Source organism: Vombatus ursinus, unplaced genomic scaffold (genome assembly GCF_900497805.2).
Source record: "Vombatus ursinus unplaced genomic scaffold, bare-nosed wombat genome assembly UNPS02012319.1, whole genome shotgun sequence".
Lineage (NCBI taxonomy): Eukaryota > Metazoa > Chordata > Mammalia > Diprotodontia > Vombatidae > Vombatus > Vombatus ursinus.
Window position 1 is genome coordinate 3,231,038 of NW_020952097.1, and position 20,297 is coordinate 3,251,334.

Genomic DNA, 20,297 nt, shown 5'->3' on the forward strand with positions numbered 1-20,297 from the left:
TCTCTCTCTCTCTCTCTCTCTCTCTCTCTCTCTCTCTCTCTCTCTCTCTTCCCCTTTACACATCAGAACTACTTGTTGTGACTCTGCAATATGCTGTCTGCTAAAGCAGATTCAAAGGCTCACAGCTGCCGCACAACAAAGGAAGATTGATCTATCCTGCTTCGAGGCACACATTACCCTCCTTACCTTTTCGGACACCTTCAGCTCCATCATCAACTCTCTCCTCTGCAGCATCTCATCTCAGCAGCTCTGTGAGGTGTTTGGTCACCCAACTCTCCAGAATGACAACAGAGAGAAGCTGGGTTTGAATTCTACAACCAGCAAATATTGCTGCTCATTGTTCATTGATCTTTATTTTATCCATGGCACAATTCCTCTGCAAGGAGAATTAACAATGTTTGCTTAAGCACTTTTCAGAACAAGGCCATGCCTCACTCTAGGCATCGGTAATTGAATCATTGGAGCCCAATTCAAAAAGTAAGCCACTGGAGGTTGCTCCAGAACCTGATCCAAGTGCAGAGACCAACCTAAGGGAAAATGAAGTATGAATTCCAAATAAGGCAGTCATTATTGAGTAATCCCCTCTCACCCCCACAACTCCTCAAAACAAACCTAAAAAAAACACTACAGAAAGAAAAGGGAGTTGGGACACTTAAGAAAATAGTTTTCCACCTTAATGTCATTAAGTGCTGATTTTGACAAAGTAGACCTGGTTTTTAGTTACACGGAGGAAACGTGATTTCCAATCCCTACTTGTAACACCCCAGCGCCTTTGAATGAGATACATGTCTCATTCTGCACTCTAAGTCTTTCACCTCTCTACCAGAAGATGGGTAGCATGTTTTATTGTTAATCCTCTGGAATTGTAGTTTGTCGTTGAGCTACATTTCCTCAAAATTTTTTGTCTTTACCATAAAGTTATCATATAAATTTTTCTCCTGGTTGTTCAATTCACTCTGTATCAGTTCATACTTGGAAGTATCTATCTATTTATCTATCTGTCTGTCTATCTGCATATAGATATATGTACATACACGTAGATACAGACAGAGATACAGACAGATCGATCGGATAGATAGATAAATAGACAGATAGATAGACAAACCCTTTAATAAATTACACAACCAGAGGTTTTTAATTAGGGTCTATGTGACACCTTTCCTCTTTTCATTCTACCTTCATAACATCTCCTGTGTATGTACTCTTCTCTCCTCTGTTACTGCCACCTCCCTGATACAGGCCCTCATCACCTTGTGCCTGGATTACTGCAAGAGCCTGCTGGTGGGCCTCCCTGCCACAAGTCTCTCCCACTGCAGTCCATCCTCCACTCAGTTGCCAAAGTGATCTTCCTAAAATACAGGTCTGATCACATCATCCATCCCCCCAGTCAATAGATTCTAGTGACTGCCTGTCACCTCCAAGATCAAACATTAACTCCTCTGTTTAGTATTCAAAGCCTTTCATAACCTGACATAGCCCCTTACCTTTTTAATCTTCTTAGACCTTACATACCCACATGTATTCTATGATCTAGTGACACTGGCCTTTCTAGCTCCCACTTGAACAAGACACGCCATCTCCAGATTCCAGACATTTTCTCTGGCTTGTCCCCCATGCCTGGAATTCTCTCCCTCTTCATCTCTCCCTCTTATACTCTCCAATCTCTGTCAGTCTTTGAACACACGTGCTGGCCAGATTAGTCAGAACCTTTCACCTCTGCCTTGTTCTTCTATTTTGTTTCTTTCCCCTAATGTAAGTGACCAAACAGTGATTATGAGATAGATATCTCCAGCCTTAGAGGCAATCTTCTCAGTTCAGCAGGGTGGGAATATCTGGTCCTTTCCCTCAGTTGCAGCTGACTAGAAGCTGCACGAGGCACCTGCAACTAAATTCTTCTTGGAGATGACCTCCAACAGAAGGATATGCTTCCTGCTGGCCTGGCTCACTAGAAGATAAGAACCTTGTGGGACTTGTATGTACCGTACAGAGCCAACGTGAATATTAAATGGTTGTTTGCCTGCCCTCCAAATGTTTCATGACTTGTTGTTCTACATATTGCTACCCTAAAAGCATATAATAGGAGTTATAAGTCCCTGCTTCATATTTAAGGCTTTGTTAATTCAGGCTTCTCCATATGTGTGTGGCTGCTTAATTGCATAATATACACAGGAGAACTTTAGAGATAAAAACTGGGGAACTCTGAACCCCAGAACTATTTTGTAATTATTGGGTAAATGTCCATTGTGTTGGCCTAGGCGGAAACAATGAAGATTATGCAAATGTATTGGTTGATAAACTTCTGTCCAATAGGGCTTGAATAAAGAAAGGTTGTCTAGCTCCCCTGTATTTACTACGCGCGCATGCACACACACACACACACACACACACACACATACACCTCAAATTCACATCAGATCAAATAATGATCAAGAAATTTAATGAGAAACTACAGTAAGTGATTTCTTCCATTTCAGAAGTGCACAGAAAGTCAGCCAGCAGCTCTCGGGCAATAGGAAAGGAGATCCCTATCAAAGCTAGCCTCAGTGCAAGCAAACAAGACTGTGGTCTCACAGCACTACTCATCAAAGAAGAGTCAAAGACACTTGTGGCCCGTTTTAATTTGCCATTGAGGTCAACAGTGATTGACAGAAAAGCTGCCCAGAATGTCTGCCCCATGCATTTTGTGCAGTATACAGAGGTATCTAGGCTACACAGAAGCAAACAGAACTGTAGGGAGAAAGGAAGGGAGGAGGGAAGGCAGAGATCAGTATTTCAGATAACACATTTTTTAAACTGTAAGAAAAAAATACTGGCAATAGCTTATCCAAAGGCATCGAGAATAGCAGGCTCCCATGAGAAATCCCCAGGGAAGTTGTAAATCTACCAAAAAAAAAAGCCTTTGGAAGCCCCAGAAAGCATCTGAAACTACTGCAAGTGTAGCCTAGACCCCAACATACCAGAGTTCTGAGCACCTTATTCTAAGATGACATAGTGGGCCCTAAGTATCTAGCACTCTGAACCTCAAAGATTGTGGGGGAGTCATACCCAACCCTAGAGGAGGTTAGTGCAGAAACCCAGTTGACCCAAGGTGAAACCAAGCAGAACTGACAAACCCATCCAAAAGTGCAGGAGGGAAGTTGGGAGCAGGGAGAGGGAATGGAGGTTGGCCTTGGCCTTAGTATCAATTCAGGTAGTAAATCTAGAGAGATGAGTTAACCAAAGACAACAACCACTATCAAAAATTATTGTGAAACTAGAGATCTCCCAAAAGAAGGAAAGGGTAGTTTGGTAACAGTTGCAACAGAGAATTGAAGAAAAAATGAATTGTTCATAAGTACTACATGATTATCTAGGGAAAAAATGAAGCAAGGGATAAAAAATTAAATTAAAGCTCATGAAGGAAGAGTTAGGAGAATAAATAGTTTAGAAGAGAAAATGATAAACCTTATTCAAGTAACAGACTTCATGAAAACTAGTGAAATGCATGACTGGCCCATGAACCCACTCCTTATAAGCTTGTGCAAAGTACTCAGCAAATGCAATCCCCATGTGGACTTTGGAGCATATACGTATACATTCTGTAGGGGGACATCTCCAACTGTCTTGATCTATATCTTGCCACTGGACCCAGATGGCTCTGGAGGAGAAAGTGAGGCTAGTGACTTGGCACAGCCTTCCCTCACTTCAATTCACTTGCAAGTTATGGCATCATCTTCCTGATGTTATGGTCCTCTTCGAGAAAAAAGGACAAACAACAATATTCCACAACCAGTTCCATTAGGCTAACCATTTGATTGCCTGCATAGCCAGATGGATGCATTTCAAAGCTACTGCTTAACCATAACTTATCCCTTCTCTCAGTTTGATTTCTTTCTATCCAGTGGTTTTCCAAGCTGAGAAGAGAAATGATAGTGTAGGAGTAGAAGCTTCAGGCCCTTCCCATCTGAGACCAGCATATGACCCATGAGTATGAGCCTCAGTTCTTTGCCTTGCCATTTATTCTTTCATTGTAAGTGAAAAAGATCAGAGATGGAGGTCTAAGAGTAGAGCCCAAGTCCAGTTTTGTAGCCAGTCCAGCATCAATGCTCCAAGGAGTGAGAAGCAGCCTTTGGAACCCAGTGCCTCAGGAGCAGAGGCAGGATCTTGTCCAACAGTGATGCTACAATTGGATATGAACTTAGTACTAATACCATTTTGAAACAGTATGAAGTCTGAGCCCACCCTCCACAGAGACCAAAAGAGTAGTAAAGAGGAGAGTGGGGGAGGGGTAATGGGGAGGAAAATCAAGATACCTTCCCAATTCTCTCATCCTCCTCTCCTCTCTGATTGGAGGGCTTGAGGGTGGAGCACTAAACTCCTCCCAAAGCTTTCCTTTAGAGAGGGCTGGATCTGAACTCTCCACTAACCTTCCACTTTACCTATGCAACTCTACTTGGTTGGAACCCCAAGGAACACAATGGGCTGGCTGTAGCCCCCATCCCAATTTCTCCAGTTTCCTTTTGTGTGTTGTCTTCATCCATTGGATTGTAAACTCCTTGAGGGCAGGGACTTTCTTTCTTTTTCTTAATGCCCCTCCCCTGCCAGAATTCATGTATAATGGAAAGAGTACCAGACGTGGAATTAAGAAAACCTGGCTTTGAATCCTGCTTCTGACCACTCACCCTAAAGTCATAAGTGTCAGTAGCCCTCCTTTCCAGGGTTTACACATGGTTTAGTGCACCCATTTAAAGTCCACAGGATGAGATCATAGATTTAGAACTGGAAAAGACCATAGAGATCTTCTGGTTCAACCCTCTCATTTTAAAAATGAGGAAACTAGGTACCAAAAGGGTGAAATGAGTTGCCCAGAGTCCCACATGGAGGTGTACTGGAGCCAGCTTGTAGAGAAAGTAGATTGTTAAATTTTCAGTGTGAGAATTTATACTTTGGAAATTGGCAAATGTTACAAATCAGGGCTTGATTTGTTTAGACTTAAGAAAGCTGTGGAGAAAATGTTAATAATATAGATAAAACTGAGAAGTTTATCTTGTGTTTTCAGAGGTTGTTAAACATTTATCAGCAGAACCCTGGTCACACATCTAGTAAGTATCGAGGGCACAATTGCTTCTCCCATAGATTACATAGATCACATATATCAGCAACTCCAATTAAAGAGATGCTATTTTATCTCATTAGCATTAACTATAAACTTCTTTTTTTAAGTAATTAAGTCCTTCACAACTCCAACCTAGCTTTCCATTTTGATTACACATTACTCCCCCTCTTGTACCTTATGCTCCAATCAAACCCACTGACTTACTGTTCTCCATACATAACATGACATCTTCCCCCTCTCCTTTCCCCTCTGTGTTTTTACACTGGAGAGTTCCCATTTCTGGAATGCTCTCCCTCTTTACCACCACTCTTGGAACCCCTAGTTCTTTTTAATGCTCAACTCAAGAGATTCCTCCTTCAAGTGGCCTTTCTTGATTCCCTCAGATTTTATGCCCCTGCTCACTTTTTTACACCATCTTGTACTTATTAATCCATAAACTCAGTGTATACACCTAATAGAAGGTAAGTTCCTTTAAGGCAGGTAGGAACTATCTTACTCTTTATGTTTGTATTTTCAGCACCTAGAATAGCTCCTAATGCATTTTGTTGTTGCTGAGTTGTTTTAGTCATGTCTGACTTTTTGTGTTTCTATTTGGGGTTTTCTTGGCAAAGATACAGGATTGGTTTGCTATTTCCTTCTCCAGTTCATTTTCAGATGAGGAAATTGAGGCAAATAGGGTGAAGTGACTTACCCAAGGTCACATAGCTAGTGTCTGAGGCCAGATTTGAACTCAGGAAGATCAATCTTCCCAACTCCAGGCCCCACACTATCTATCGTGCTACCTAGTTAGTACATAATAGGGGCTTAATACAGACAGTTCTCACTTTATGTAATTGTACAGATCAGCAAACCTCTATGCAAAGTGATTTTTATGTAATGTGAAAGCAGGAGGAGGAACATGGGGACAGGGCCAACCACATAGAGGGGGGCTGGACAGAACCAAAAGGAAGAACACTCAGGGCCAGACAGGGACACAGACAGGAGAGGACAGGAAACACTCTGGGGCTGGTGAAAGAAAGAGAGTGCCTGAGCATGGATGGATGGAAGACAAACAAGACGGGGCTGAACATGAGTTGGGTGGGCAGAGCAGAGCAAAGGTCCTCTCTCTCAGCACTGAGGTTTCAAGCCAAACTCCTAATCCCTGCACAATGTCAGTTTGTCCAGGAGTCCATTCTTATGCTTTTACTTGAAGGGTTTTGGTGGGGTAGTTTGTGGGGGGGGAAATGGGGGAGGGCTGAGCTGAGGGGCAGGAGGAGAGAGAGAGAGAGAGACAGAAAGAGAGAGAGAGAGCATAGTACCACACAATAAAGTTAACATAGGTGGGGTTTTTTTAAGAATGCTAATTTCTTTCAGAATTATTTATGTGAAGTCAAATTTGAGTAATGTGAATTTAAGTAAAGCAAACACTGTAAATATTTATTGGTTGACTGATTAGGATTCACATAACATAGTGTACACCCCAGGACTCACAAAGGATTAGTGTCTCACCTTCTGTCCACCCCATGGGTGGTTCACATAGGTCATTAACCCCCTTTTATAGGTCCGAGCCTCTCTCCAAAGCTCAGACAGATAAATGTCCCAATCCCACCTCATATTTTGCTCAATAACCACACTCCCCACCCCAGGGCTCATATTGCCTAATCATCTAATATTTCTACACCTCAATTTCTTCAGTTGTTAAGTACAGAGATTGGATTAGATGACTTCTAAAGTCTTTCAGCTGTATATCTAAGATCCTGTGATCCTTTCAATCACCCTTCTGAGGTTCACATCCTCAGAGTTGTCTTGGCTCTTCATTCTCTCTCCCTCCCTAAATCCATCACTTGCTAAGATTCTGCCTCCCCAACATCTCTCTCATCTGTTCCCTTCTCTCCAGTCACACAGTCACTACCCTAGTTGAGGCCCTCATCACCTCTTGCCTTAACTATTACAATAGCTTCCTAATTGGATTCCTGGCTCCCAGTCTCTCCACTCTATAATCCATTCTCCACACAACTGCCAGAGTAATCCTCCTAAATTACAGAGCTAATCATGTCTCTTCCCTGACCAAAATCTCCTTTGCCTATAGGAAGAATTTAAGGCATTTAAGGCCTTCCATAATGTGGCTCCAATATACCCCTTTAGCTTTATTTTATACTTGGCTTCCTTTCATAAACTCCTCATTCCAACTATGCTAGGAGTAATATTGCTCTGTCACATAGGCTGAGCTAGCTTTTTCTAAGGACTGACTCCATGAAAAAAACACTAGTTTTTCCTTAAAAAGTCATGAAGCCATCTTCAACACTTAACTGACTCAAGGGACTAAGATTCCCACTGTTGATATAGCTTCCTGGTAACCTAATTACAAAAGCTAGTCCATAGGGAAGCAGAAGTTGTTCTCCCTAAGGGTTGACTGATATAGCCAATGTAGAGGCAGGGAAGCCATACTCAAGTGAATCAACATTGCATACTTGGTGAGAAACATTTCTATGCTATGGCTAAATAAACCTCCTTTTGCTGACTGTTAGATGGTCCATGAATGTCTTATTTTGTTCCAGTTCCAAATCCAGATGAGCCCAAACTAGCCCAGCATGCAACACAAAACAGGACTACTAGCTTCCCCTTCAACTCTATACTTCATCTCCTGCTTCCATACATTTGCACGTCATTGTATATTCCTGAAATGTATTTCTTCTACATCTCCACATTTACAAATTCTTATCTTCCTTCAAGGTTTATCTCAGACATCACTTCAGCCTCCTTGATCCCCACATTTATTAATGCCCTTTCTCTCCTCAATTTTCCTCATTCTATATCATAGCATTTGCTGCCTTGCCCTCCCAATGTAAAGTTGGAGGACCAGTTTCTCCCTGAATCTCCATCTCTCTAAGCAACAGAAGAGAAAGAAGGCTGAAGGGGGAAAGTGCAAAATTATGTGAAGATAAGGGATTCTACAAGGGCAAAGCAGCACTTTTGCAACCCACATCCAGGAAGCTCTCTCTTCTAGCTGGCTCTTGGTAGGCAGTCATTCTTTTACTCTGACCTACAATGACACTAGGAAATGATGGTAAGGAGATCTACCTGACCATAGATAGATCTCCAATTGGTCAGGAGTTTGAGATCATCATAGGAATTGTTATCTAGCGGGAACAGACAGTGGTTGGAGAGGTATATTCTCCTTCCCACCTTTCAGTTATAAGATCAAGCAGTACAAAAGGTTCTTGGGTATATCAATAAAAGCAGACCTAGAAGACAAGATAGAGGAAATTGGAACTAGTAAAATCAACAACTCTAACAACTATATTTTTTACCTTCAATTTCACTTTAGTACATACTAGTTAAAATAAATGCCAATTTCACTTTTGAGGTCAGGATAAGGAAAAAAAGATCAAGGAAAAGGGACAAGATTGGGGTAATAAGGCATGTGAACTATGAAATCACTCTCATCTAAGTTACCAATGATCTCTTTTTAAAATTATGTTTTATTATTAGGAGCTATTTTGACAATTATATGCCAACTGACAATCTAAATGAAATGGATTATTATTTGTAAAAAGATAAATTGCCCAGATTAACTGAAAAGGAACTAGGAAATACTAAGAAAAAGAAATTGAACAAGCCAAAAATGAACTCCTGAAGAAAAAAAATCTCAGGACTGGACAGATTGGCAAGTGAATTCTACCAAACATTTTAAAAAAATTAATTCCAATGCTACATAAACTATTTGAAAAAAAATAAAGAGCCCTGTCAAATTCCTACCAAGACACAAACATGATATTGATTCCTAAACTGGGGATGGTAAAAACAGAAGGAATACTATAGGTTAATTTCCCCAATTATTATTGATGCAAACATTTTAAGTAAAATACTAACAAGGAGATTGCAGTAATAGTTCACAAAGATTACACACTAGGATCAGGTTGGATTTATACCAGGAGTACAGTCAATCATAGGAAAACTATCAGCATAATTAATTAATAACAAAAACAATAAAATCATATGATTTTATCAGTAGATGCATAAAAAACTTTTGACAAATACAACATCTATTCCTATTAAAAAATAGAAAGTGAGGCAGTGAGGTGGTGTAGTGGATAGAGTACCAACCCTGCAATCAGGAGGAACTGAGTTCAAATCTGGCTTCAGATACTTACCACTTACTAGCTGTGTGACCCTGGGCAAGTCACTTAACCCCAATTGCCTTGCCAAAAAACAAACAAACAAAAAAGCTAGAATGCATAGGAATAAATGAAGCTTTTCTTAAAATGATAAGTAGTATCTATCTAAAATCAAGAGCAAGTATTATTTGTAATAAGGATAGATGAAAAGCTTTCCCAATACAATCAGGCAAAGATGTTCATTATCACCATTATTATTCAATACTGTAGTAAAAATGCTAACTATAGCTTTTTGTTTTGTATATCAAACAAGAAAACAAAATTAAAGGAATAAGAATAGGCAATGAGGAAACAAAACTATCACTTTTTGCAGATGATATGATAGCATACTTAAAGAACCCTAGAGAGTAAACTAAAAAAACTAGTCAAAAAAATTAACAACTTTAGGAAAATTGTAAGTTATTAAAATAAACCCACATGAATCATCAGCATTTCTATGTATTACCAATAAAGTTTAGCAGCAAGAGATAGAAAGAAAAATTCCATTTAAAACAGCAACAAACAATATAAAATACTTGGAAGTCTACTTGCCAAGACACACATAAGAACTATATGAACAAAGTTACAAAATACTTTTCATACAAATAAAGACAAATGTAAATACCTGGAGGGATATTCATTGCTTGCAGGTAGGGTGAGCCAATGCAATGAAAATGATAACATTATCTAAGTCAATGGACTTATTCATGCTGTACCAGTCAAACAACCAGAGAATTATTTTATAGAGCTAGAAAATAATCATAACAAACTTCATCTGGAGGAAGAAAAAAATCAAGAAAATCAAGGTAATCAATGAAAAAAAAAAGTGAAAGAAGGTAGCCTAGCGCTGCCAAATTTCAAATTATACTACAAAGTAGCAATCATCAAAACAATCTGGTACTAGATAAGAAATAAAGTGGTAAATCAACAGAATAGATAGATACACAATACAAAGAAGTAAATGACCACAGTAACCTAGTTGGTGATAAACTCAAAGATCTCAGCTTTTGGGACAAAAACTCACTATTCAACAAAAAAAAACCTGCTGAGAAAACTGGAAAGCAACCTGGCAGAAACTAGGCATAGACCAACATCTTACATTGTGTACCAAAATAAGTTCAAAATGGGAATATGATTTAAACATAAAGGATAAAATCATAAGTAAATTAGAGGAGCATGGAAAATTTATCTGTCAAATCTATGGATAATGGAAGAGTTCATGACCAAACAAAAGAGACCGTCACAGGAGGTAAAATAGATCATTCTGATTACGTTAAATTTAAGAGCTTTTGCACAAACTGAACCAATGCAGCCAAAAATTAGAAGAAAAGCAGGAAACTGGGGGGGGGGGATTTTGCAGCAAATTTCTTTGATGAAGGCCATATTTCTCAAAAATATAGGGAACTGGGTCAAATTTTATAAAAAAAAAAAGAATTGATAAAAAGTGATAAATGATCAAAGGATATGAATAGGCAGTTTCAGACAAAAAAATCAAAGCTATCAATAATCATATGAAAAATGCTCTAAATCACTAATAATTAGAGAAGTGAACATTAAAACAGCTCTGACAGAAAATAAAAATACTGGAGGAAATGTGGAAAAATAGGGACACTAATGCATTGTTAGTAGAGTTGTGAATTGGTCCAGTTATTTTGTAGAACAGTTTGGAACTATGCCCAAAGTGCTATAAAACCATGCATACCGTTTGATCCAGCAATACTGCTACTAGGTGTATATCCCAAAGAGAACAAAGGAAAAGGAAAAAGACCTATATGTACAAAAATAGTTATAGGAGGTCTTACTGTAGTGGCAGAGTTGGAAACTGAGAAGATGCTCATAAGGGGAATGGTTGAACAAACTGTAGTCTATGATTGTGATGAAATACTGTTGTGCTATAAAAAAAATAATGAAGGAGATGGTTTCAGAAAAACCTGGGTAGATTTATATGAGCTGATACAAAGTGAAGTAAGCAGAACTAAGAAAACATTATACACAGTAATAGCAATATTGTAACAGTAATCAACTATGAAAGACTTAGCTGCTCTGATCAACAGTTATTCACAACAGTTCTAAAGGACTCAAGATGAAAAATGCAATCCACCTCCAGAGAGTGAACTGATGAACTCTGAGCACATATTGAAGCAAATTATTTCTCACTTTATTTTTCTTGCTTTTTTTGCAATATGGCTAATGTGGAAATATGTTTTGTGTAACTTTATGTGCATAATGGATATCATATTTCTTACCTACTCAATGAATGGCAGTGGGGTGGAGGGAGAGAAAGAATTTGGAACTGAAAATAAATATTAAAAATAAAGACATACTTTAAAATTATATTTTATTTGTTTCAATCAACAAAAATTTACCTCCTCACCCTCCCTACCAACTCCCTCCCAAACTAAAAACAAAAGAAAAACAAAACCCATTACAAATATATAGTCAATCAAAACAAATGTCCACATTGGTCATATAAAAAAATTTGTTTTATTCTGTGCTCTGAGTCCTTCACTGCTTTATCAGGGGATAGGTAGCATATTTCATCATTAGTTCTCTGGAATCATAGTTGGTCATTATGCTAAAACTTCCTAATTCTTTTAAAATTGTTTGTCTGTACTATGTGTTAATTGTGTAAATTGTTCATACAAGTCTACCCAGATTTATCTGAAATCCTCTCCATCATTTCTTATAGCACAATATTATCTTATTACATTTATATACTACCACTTGTCCAGTCATTCTTCAATTTATGGTCACCCCTCAGATTCCCACTCTTTGATATGTCAAAAAGAGCTGCAAAATTTTTTGTGCTTCCTTAGAGTTTATTTTGCTTAGGATTAATCCTTCCCTTAATCTACCTTCCCTCTAATTACCCATTCTCTGTTTTCCTTCTTCCTTCCTATTTCCTTTTTGAGTGAAATATATCTCTGTACCCATCTGTGTGAATACATTCTTTCTTCCTTTGACCAGTTCAGATGAGAGTTCAGCTGCTCTCCCTACTCCCTCTCCTTTTTTATATAGATTTCAATTTATACATCCTGATTATATGACCTAATTTTCCCTAACCTTCCTTTCCTTTCCCCCATAGTGTATTCCTCTTCCCCCTGTACTTCCATTCTTCTCTTCAAATCATCAATACATAATCAAACCATTCCCAGGCCTTGTCTAATTAAACTCCCTCTATAATTCTTGATGCTGATAGGGTTCAGAGGGGGCACATGTATCAATTCTCCCCATATTAGAATGTAAGCAGTTTAATCCTTGTTTAGTCCTCTATCATTATCCATTCATGTTTACCTTTTTATGTTTCTTGTTGTTGTTTTATGTTTGAATTTCAAGGCTTCTACATAGCTCTGGTGTTTTCAGCAGGAATTCTTGGAAGTCATCTATTTCATCAATGATTCTTTTCTCCCCTATCACATTAATACTAAGTTTTGCTGATAAGTTATTCTTAGTTATAAGCTTATATTCTTTACCTTCTGGAATATTATATTCTAAGTTCTCTGTTCCTTTAAAGTAATGGTTGTTAAATCATATGTGAGCCTGACTGTGGCTCCTTGGAACTTGAATTCTTTCTGAATACTTCCAATATTTTCTTTGACCTGGAAATTGAATTCTGGCCATGATGTTCTTGGGAATTTTTATTTGGGAGTTTCTTTCAAGAAGTGAACAGTGATTGTATTTCCACTTTGCCCTCTGGTTCTAAGAAATTTGTGCTGTTTTCTTTTAAGATTTCTTGGGACTAGGCTTTTTTTGGTCATGGCATTCAGATAGTCCAATGACTTTCAAATTTCTTCTCTTCAATCCATTTTCTAAATCAGTTATTTTTGTTATGAGATACCTTACATTTTCTTCTATTTTTTCAGCCTCTTGACTTTGTTTTAATATTTCTTATTGCTTCATGAAGTCATTGGCTTCTATTTGGTCCATTCTAATTTTTAGTGATTTTGTCACTTGGGCAAGATTTTTTTTTTGCCTCCTATGCCAAGCTGTTAATTTCCAATTCTTTCTTTCATAGCTCTCATTTCTTTTCCAGTTTTTTCTCTAGCACTCTTATTTCATTTAAAATCCTTAAAGTGCTATATAAATGCTAATCTTCATTATTAGCTCTGCATTGGCTGATGTCTAATGACTCCTAAAGCAAAGCAATAGAAAGGCATTTGACATACAGTATGAATCAGCTATCTAACAGCTATTTATTTTGAACACACAAAAGAAATGTTTGACACAAAAGCCTCACACAAACACACACTGAAAATAATTAAGTAATCCATTACTTATAACTGTACCGGCCGTGCCGACCTTATGCCGGCTGCACCGTACTCTCCTCCTATAAGGAGCAGGCTGCCAGAGTCATACTCACTTATCAGTCTTCGGTCCTCAACCGTATAAACACACAGAGACGAGCCATCGGGAGGTGCCAACACCAGAGCTTTATTCAGAGGCCATCACAGCAAGCCATCACAGCAAGGCCAAGCAGGAAGGCCAGAGCAACAGAGCAGGAGCCAAGAGAGAGCGCATGATCTGACCACGCTCGTTCCTTAAGTACCTACTAGCCCCTCCTCCCCAGCCCACTTACTAGCAAATGATTGTAGGGTCAGATACCGGAAGGCGCTGTCTGAGTTTAGCACACCAAGGGGGAGGGAGTGACATAGGAGGCTAGGACCGGATACAGGAAGGCGGCATCTGGGATTAGTGCATAGACAGAGTACATGACCTAGGATGTCAGGAAGGAGGCGTCTGGGGTCAGTGCTACACAAAGGGACCCAGGAAGTCAGGAAGGTCACAGGAAGGAGGCGTCTGGGGTTGACGTTGCATATAGGGAGGGGACTAAGCAAAGGGAACTCAGTCCTCTGCCGTCCCACTCCCACGTGGCACCGCCCCTTGCCTCAGGAGCACAAGCTCTGGCTACTTCCTTGCACCCAGCTTATCTCACATAGCTCTGCCCACTGCCTCAGGGCTTCTTCGTACCCAGCCCATCCCAGTACACCACAACTCTGCCTACCACAGCCCCTGCCTCGACTTCCAAATACCCAGATCTTACCCTACTCTTGCCACAGCGCCCACCTGGTAGTTGCCAACATAGACAGTCCCTCACATATAACCACTTTAATGCTCTCCTGGGAAGCTAAAGTTTAAACATCAGAACATGATGCATTTCATAGCACTGCTGAATAGGCATCTCATTGCTTTTGGCCTTCATTCTTGAAGAGGACCATGGCATCAGGACGATGATGCCATGACTTGCTGGTGAATTGGATTTAAGTGAGGGAGGGCTATCCAAAATCCCCAGCCTCGCTTTTTCCTCTGGCCATCTGAGTAAGATATAAATCAGGATGACTAGAGATGGCCCTGGATGCAGTGGGAGATGTTGGCTTTTTTAAGCTAAGGTCTTTCCCAGGACTCATTTTGACTGAGGCAACACCACTCAGTGATTAAGGCTAGGTAAGAAATGAGACAAAGAATGGACTCTTCTACCTAGTAAAAAAAAAATCAATCTGGGAGGGGAGGACCCTCAGGGTTTCTGGCCAAATCAGAAACAATCACTATCTACATTCACTCTGAGTTATCAGGGCCCAAACAATGACCACAAAATGGGGATTGGAATAGGACCTATTGATGGGCAATCAATGAGAACCAGAGTGAATTGGGTTTAAGGCATGGTCCTGAAGAAAGAAATCTAGCTCATAAACCCCATGATATTTTCAGAGGTTTCAAAGATCAAAATTTTCATTCCTTTGGACAGACCAACTGCAGGAAAGGGGGAATGGAAAGGGAAAGGGAAAGGGAAAGGGAAAGAGAAAGGGAAGATCAGGACAGGAGAAGAGAGGAGAAGACAGGAGAGGAGAGGAGAGAGTAAAGGAGGGGAGAGGGGAAGGAAGAGGAGGGAGGGGAGGAGAGGGGAAAGGAAGGGAAGGGAGGAGCTGTATTGCTCAACTGCAACTGGCCAATTAGGTAACCAGTGGGGCAGTCCAAACTATTCACAGGTTGTCATTTGTCCTTCATTGTGGAAGAAGACCATGGCATCAGGAAGGTGATACCATGATTTGCAAGTGAATTGGATTTAAGTGAGGGAGGGCTGTGCAAAGTCACCAGCCTCACTTTCTCTTCCAGAGCCATCTGGGTCCAGTGGCAAAACATAAATCAGGATGACTGGAGATGGCCCCTGAATAGACATCTCACAGTTGACCTCAAGGAGGTCTCCTTCAAGGTAGATGACCTACCTGGCAAGCCAGGCTTGGACTCATTCTCTTCTCTACAGTTGTCTTCTCTGGTCCAGAAATTCCCTTTTCTACTAGGCTCTGAAAAATGGACCCAGATCTCCAATATCGCAAACTCATGAGCTTGCCTCCAAGATTTTGAACACAATTCAGCATCACCTATGATAAGGCAAATAAATAAATGAAGCAGAAAAGGTCGCCAGAGACCCTAGCTCAAGCTCATCTTGAATCCCCCTGCTCTCACTGTCAGTCTTCTCCCTCAATCCAGGGATAGACTTGAATAGTACTGACAGAATCTTCAGACTATAGACAGGAAGAGAAGAGGGAACTGAGGAAGGGCAATCCCCATTTAAATATCCATCGAGTTGGCAGTACTTCTGCTGAGTAACTAATAAAGGATTGCTTTGTCACATCCAAAGCACCTAAGAGCCTTCAGTCCTGAATCACACATGGCTGGCAAGAAGCAAGAAGGATTGCTTTGTCACATCCAAAGCATCTAAGACCCTTCAGTCCTGAATCACACATGGTGGCAAGAAGCAGTCTGGAGCTCTAACACCCCCAAAAGCATCCATATGAGCCCATGTGGCAGGTTAGAAACAGGCAGGGTAGCTCTAGGCATACCCTGTTATAACTATATCTGTCAAGGGCACCACTATCCTTCCAGTTATCTAAGTTTACAACCTCAGAACTATCTTCAATTCCTTATTCTACCTCATTCCATTAATTGATAACCAATTAGCTACCAAGTCTTATCAATTTTATCTCTGTCACATCTCCAGCATCCATCCATTACCTCTACTCACGTGGCCTTGACCCTAGTTCACCGCTATCATCACCTCTTACCTGGACTATTGCAGTGGCCTCCTAAGTGGTCTCCCTTCCTCCAGTTTTTCCCATTTCCAATGCATCCTCCACACAGTACCAAAGTGATTTCTTAAAATATAGATCTAAGTTCTGTGGCTCATTATTGTGTGTAGATCAAACTACTCTATTTAGTGTTTAAAGTCTTCATAATCTGGCTCCAACCTGCCTTTCTAGCTTGTTATACACAATCCCCCTTCACACATTCTGTTGTTCAGTCAAACTGACCTTGCAATTCTTTACACAAAACATTCTATCTCTCATCTTCATGTGTCTTCCAAGGAGTGCATTCCCCATCAGACTATGAACTCCTTGAAAGTAGGGTATTGGTTTTTACTTTTCTGTTTATCCCTAGTGCTTAGCACAAAATCTAGCACTATAGCAGGCAGTTAACAATTGATTAACTTGTAAGCAGATACAGGAAGCTTTGAGTGCCACCTGGTGGCTTTCACAGATATAGCAGCCCACATAACTATTCAAGACACTAAAAATATAGGCTACATCCCTTGGGGGCAGGGTCCACCCCAATGTAGGATTTTTTTGTGTGTACAAGTTGTGCCTCACACTTCAAATAGAATGTAAGCTCCTTGAGAGCAATGAATATTTCCTTTTTGTTATTTTTTAACCTCCAGCACCTAGAACAGCAACCTATATGTAGGTGACAGAAGTTCACCTATATTCAAAAAGGCAGAACTTATTTATCAGATCATAAGATAAAATTAGAATTAAACAGCAATAATATTAGCAAAAATTAATAAACTACACACAAATTCTTAAATCACTTACTAACCAATGGTTAAGTTAAAGAAGAAAGATAATAGATTATTTTAACATGTTTTATTCATGCCTTTTGTTTTTATATCCCATGTCAACACCATCAATGAACTCTCTCCTTTATAACAAAGAATAACAATTAAACAAAAACATAAAATGTAGCAACTATATCTGATAATATATATAATATTCTGTCCTTGATTAGGTATACAAAACACAAGAGTAAATGACTACAGTAATCTATTGTTCAATAAACCCCAAAGACTCTAGCTTCTGGGATAAGAACTCACTATTTGACAAAAATTGCTGGGAAAACTGGAAAATAGTATGACAGAAACTAGGCATAGACCAACATCTCACACCTTATACCAAGATAAGTTCAAAATGGGTACATGATTTAAACATAAAAGATGATACCATACACAAATTAGGAGAGCAAGGAATAGTTTATGTGTCAGATTTACAGAGAAGGAAGAATTTATGACCAAACAAGGGATACAATGTGCAAAATGTATAATTTTGATTACATTAAATTAATTTCTTTCTAGCATTTATCACAATATTTGGCACAGAATAAGTTTAAATAAATATTTTTTATTAGTAACAGAGAGTGGGAATCAGGGAAGGGGCCATATTTTGTTAAGAAAAATATCCTCTAATTTTGATTACATTAAATTTAAAAGGTTTTGCACAAACAAAGCCAATGCAACCAAGATTTGAAGGGAAACAGAAAGCTGGGAAACAATTTTTACAGCCAGTGTCTCTGATAAAGGCCTCATTTCTAAAATATATAGAGAACTGAGTCAAATTTATAAGAATGCAAGTCATTCCCCAACTGATAAATGGTCAAAGGATATGAACAGGCAGTTTTCAGAAGAAGAAAGTAAAGCTATCTATAGTCAATATGAAAAAAACACTTTAAATCACTATTGATTAGAGAAATGTAAATCAAAATGACTCTGGGCTACCACATCACACCTATCAGGTTGGCTAATATGACAAAACAGGAAAATTATAAATTGGAGAAGATGTGGGAAAATTGGAACACTAACGCATTGTTGGTGGAGTTGTGAATTGATCCAACCATTCTGGAGAGCAATTTGGAACTAGGTCCAAAGGACTATAAAACTGTGCACACCCTTTAACCCAGCAATACCACTTCTAGGTCTATACCCCAAAGAGATCATAAAAAATGGGAAAAGGGGCCACATGTACAAAAATATTTATAGCAGCTCTTTTTGTGGTGGCAAAAAAATTGGAAATTGAGGGGACACCCATCACTTGGGGAATGGCTGAACAAGTTGTGGTACATGAATGTAATGGAATACTATTGTTTTATAAGAAATGATGAGGAGGCAGACAACTTGGAAAGATGTTAACTGATGCTGACTGAAGTGAACAGAATCAAGAGAATATTGTACACAGTACCAGCAACACTGTGCAATGTCACCTATATTTGACAGCTCTTCAAAGAGTATAAATCAGAGAAATAAAGTACAAAAACATAAGCTGCCAAAATTGAAATAACAGAAAACTAACAGTTTAAATAGATCAATCTTAGAGGAAGAAATAAGACAAGTCACCAAAGTAGTGTTACACCAAAAAAAAAAATTGGTCTGGATGGTTTCACAGTACAGTTTTTTTAAACTTCCCAAGAACCAAATAATGTCTTTGATGCACAGATTATTCATAATAATAGAGAAAGGTGAAATATCACCTTTTATGGGGCAAATTTTTAAACCATGCAAAAATAACACAAAAAATAAAATAGACCAATTTCATGAATGATTAAAGATGTAAAAAAATAAATAAATAAAATATTAGCTAATAGAAAAGCAGTCATCATGACCACATGGGGTACCTATACCAAGAATGCCAGGTGGGTTCAACTACATAAAAACTACACCATAAAGTATACAAACCAAAAGTCTCCCCCAAAAAACACATATGATTATAGGTTAATTGAGGTGTTGGATTGAGTAAGTTGACTGAGAAGTAGTACTTCTCAATCAACTCTGCCACTTCCAAAACTTGCCTTTGCCACCATTAATCTGAATATCACCCGATCAAAATCCTTTTTGAAGCAAAGTAGCAGCCTCCGGTTCACTCTCCTTCCTTTCACAAAGAAGCTGATGCTGGTGTCACAGTTTTCCTCTCCATCTCTACCTCTGCCCTCATACATGGGAACTTGAAAATCCTTGTTCAAATCCATATTCAAAATCGATCATCATCCCCATCAACATCAATTCCATATCCTATATTTTTCAGACAATGTTAGTTACCTCAGCTACCCACAAGTATGGTTGTGAGTTAGATCACCATCATCCATGATTCTGAACTCTGTAATTCCCCTCCTAATCATTATCACTAATCTTTTCATTCTCTCTCTCCACAGGATCTGTACCAAATCTTTAATCTCTTCAAGCTCTTCACTCCACTCGCTTTCAACTCACTCTCCGGAAGGAGATAACCTCAGCTGGCTGGCATAATAGATAGAATATTGAATCTGGAGCCAGGAAGACTTGAGTTTGAATCCTGTCTTAGATATTTCCTAACTGTGTGATCCTGGGCAAGTCACCTCCCTTGACCTTAGTTTCCCTATCTATAAAATGGGGATTTAAAATAGTGCCTGTGGTGTTTGTTGACAGAGACAAACTGCAGTTTTCTTGTGCGATATTAAGGACCCAAGTTGAGCTCACATGCTTTCACAGGGGATGTAGTCAGTAGTATTGTTTAGTCAAGTAGTTATGTCTGACTCTTTGTGACCCCATTTGGAGTATTCTTGGCAGAGATACTGGAGCAATTTGCCATTTCCTTCTGCCCATTTTACAGATGAGGGACTGAGGCAAATGCTTAAGTGTCTCATCCAGGGTCACACAGCTAGGAAGTATCTGAGGCTGGATTTAAACTCAGGTCCTCCTGACTCCAGAGCTGGCACTCTGCAGTCAATACCCTCTCATGATTTCCTTCAGGGATGTTGTTTCTCTCCTCCTCCCCAGGTTCCTTCTCATCCCTTTGTGCCCTAGGGGAGCCCATAAGACCAGACGATGGCAGCTGAGCTCCAGTCAGCTGGGCTCCAGGTGAGCTGCCCTTCCTGAGACCTCAGGCTACGTTGTTGCTATAACTATTATGTCACCTCAGCAGCTTCTCTCCAGGACTCTGATCCCCATTTCCTATTCCTCAGGAGCCTGGCCTAGTTATTGGAATGATTAG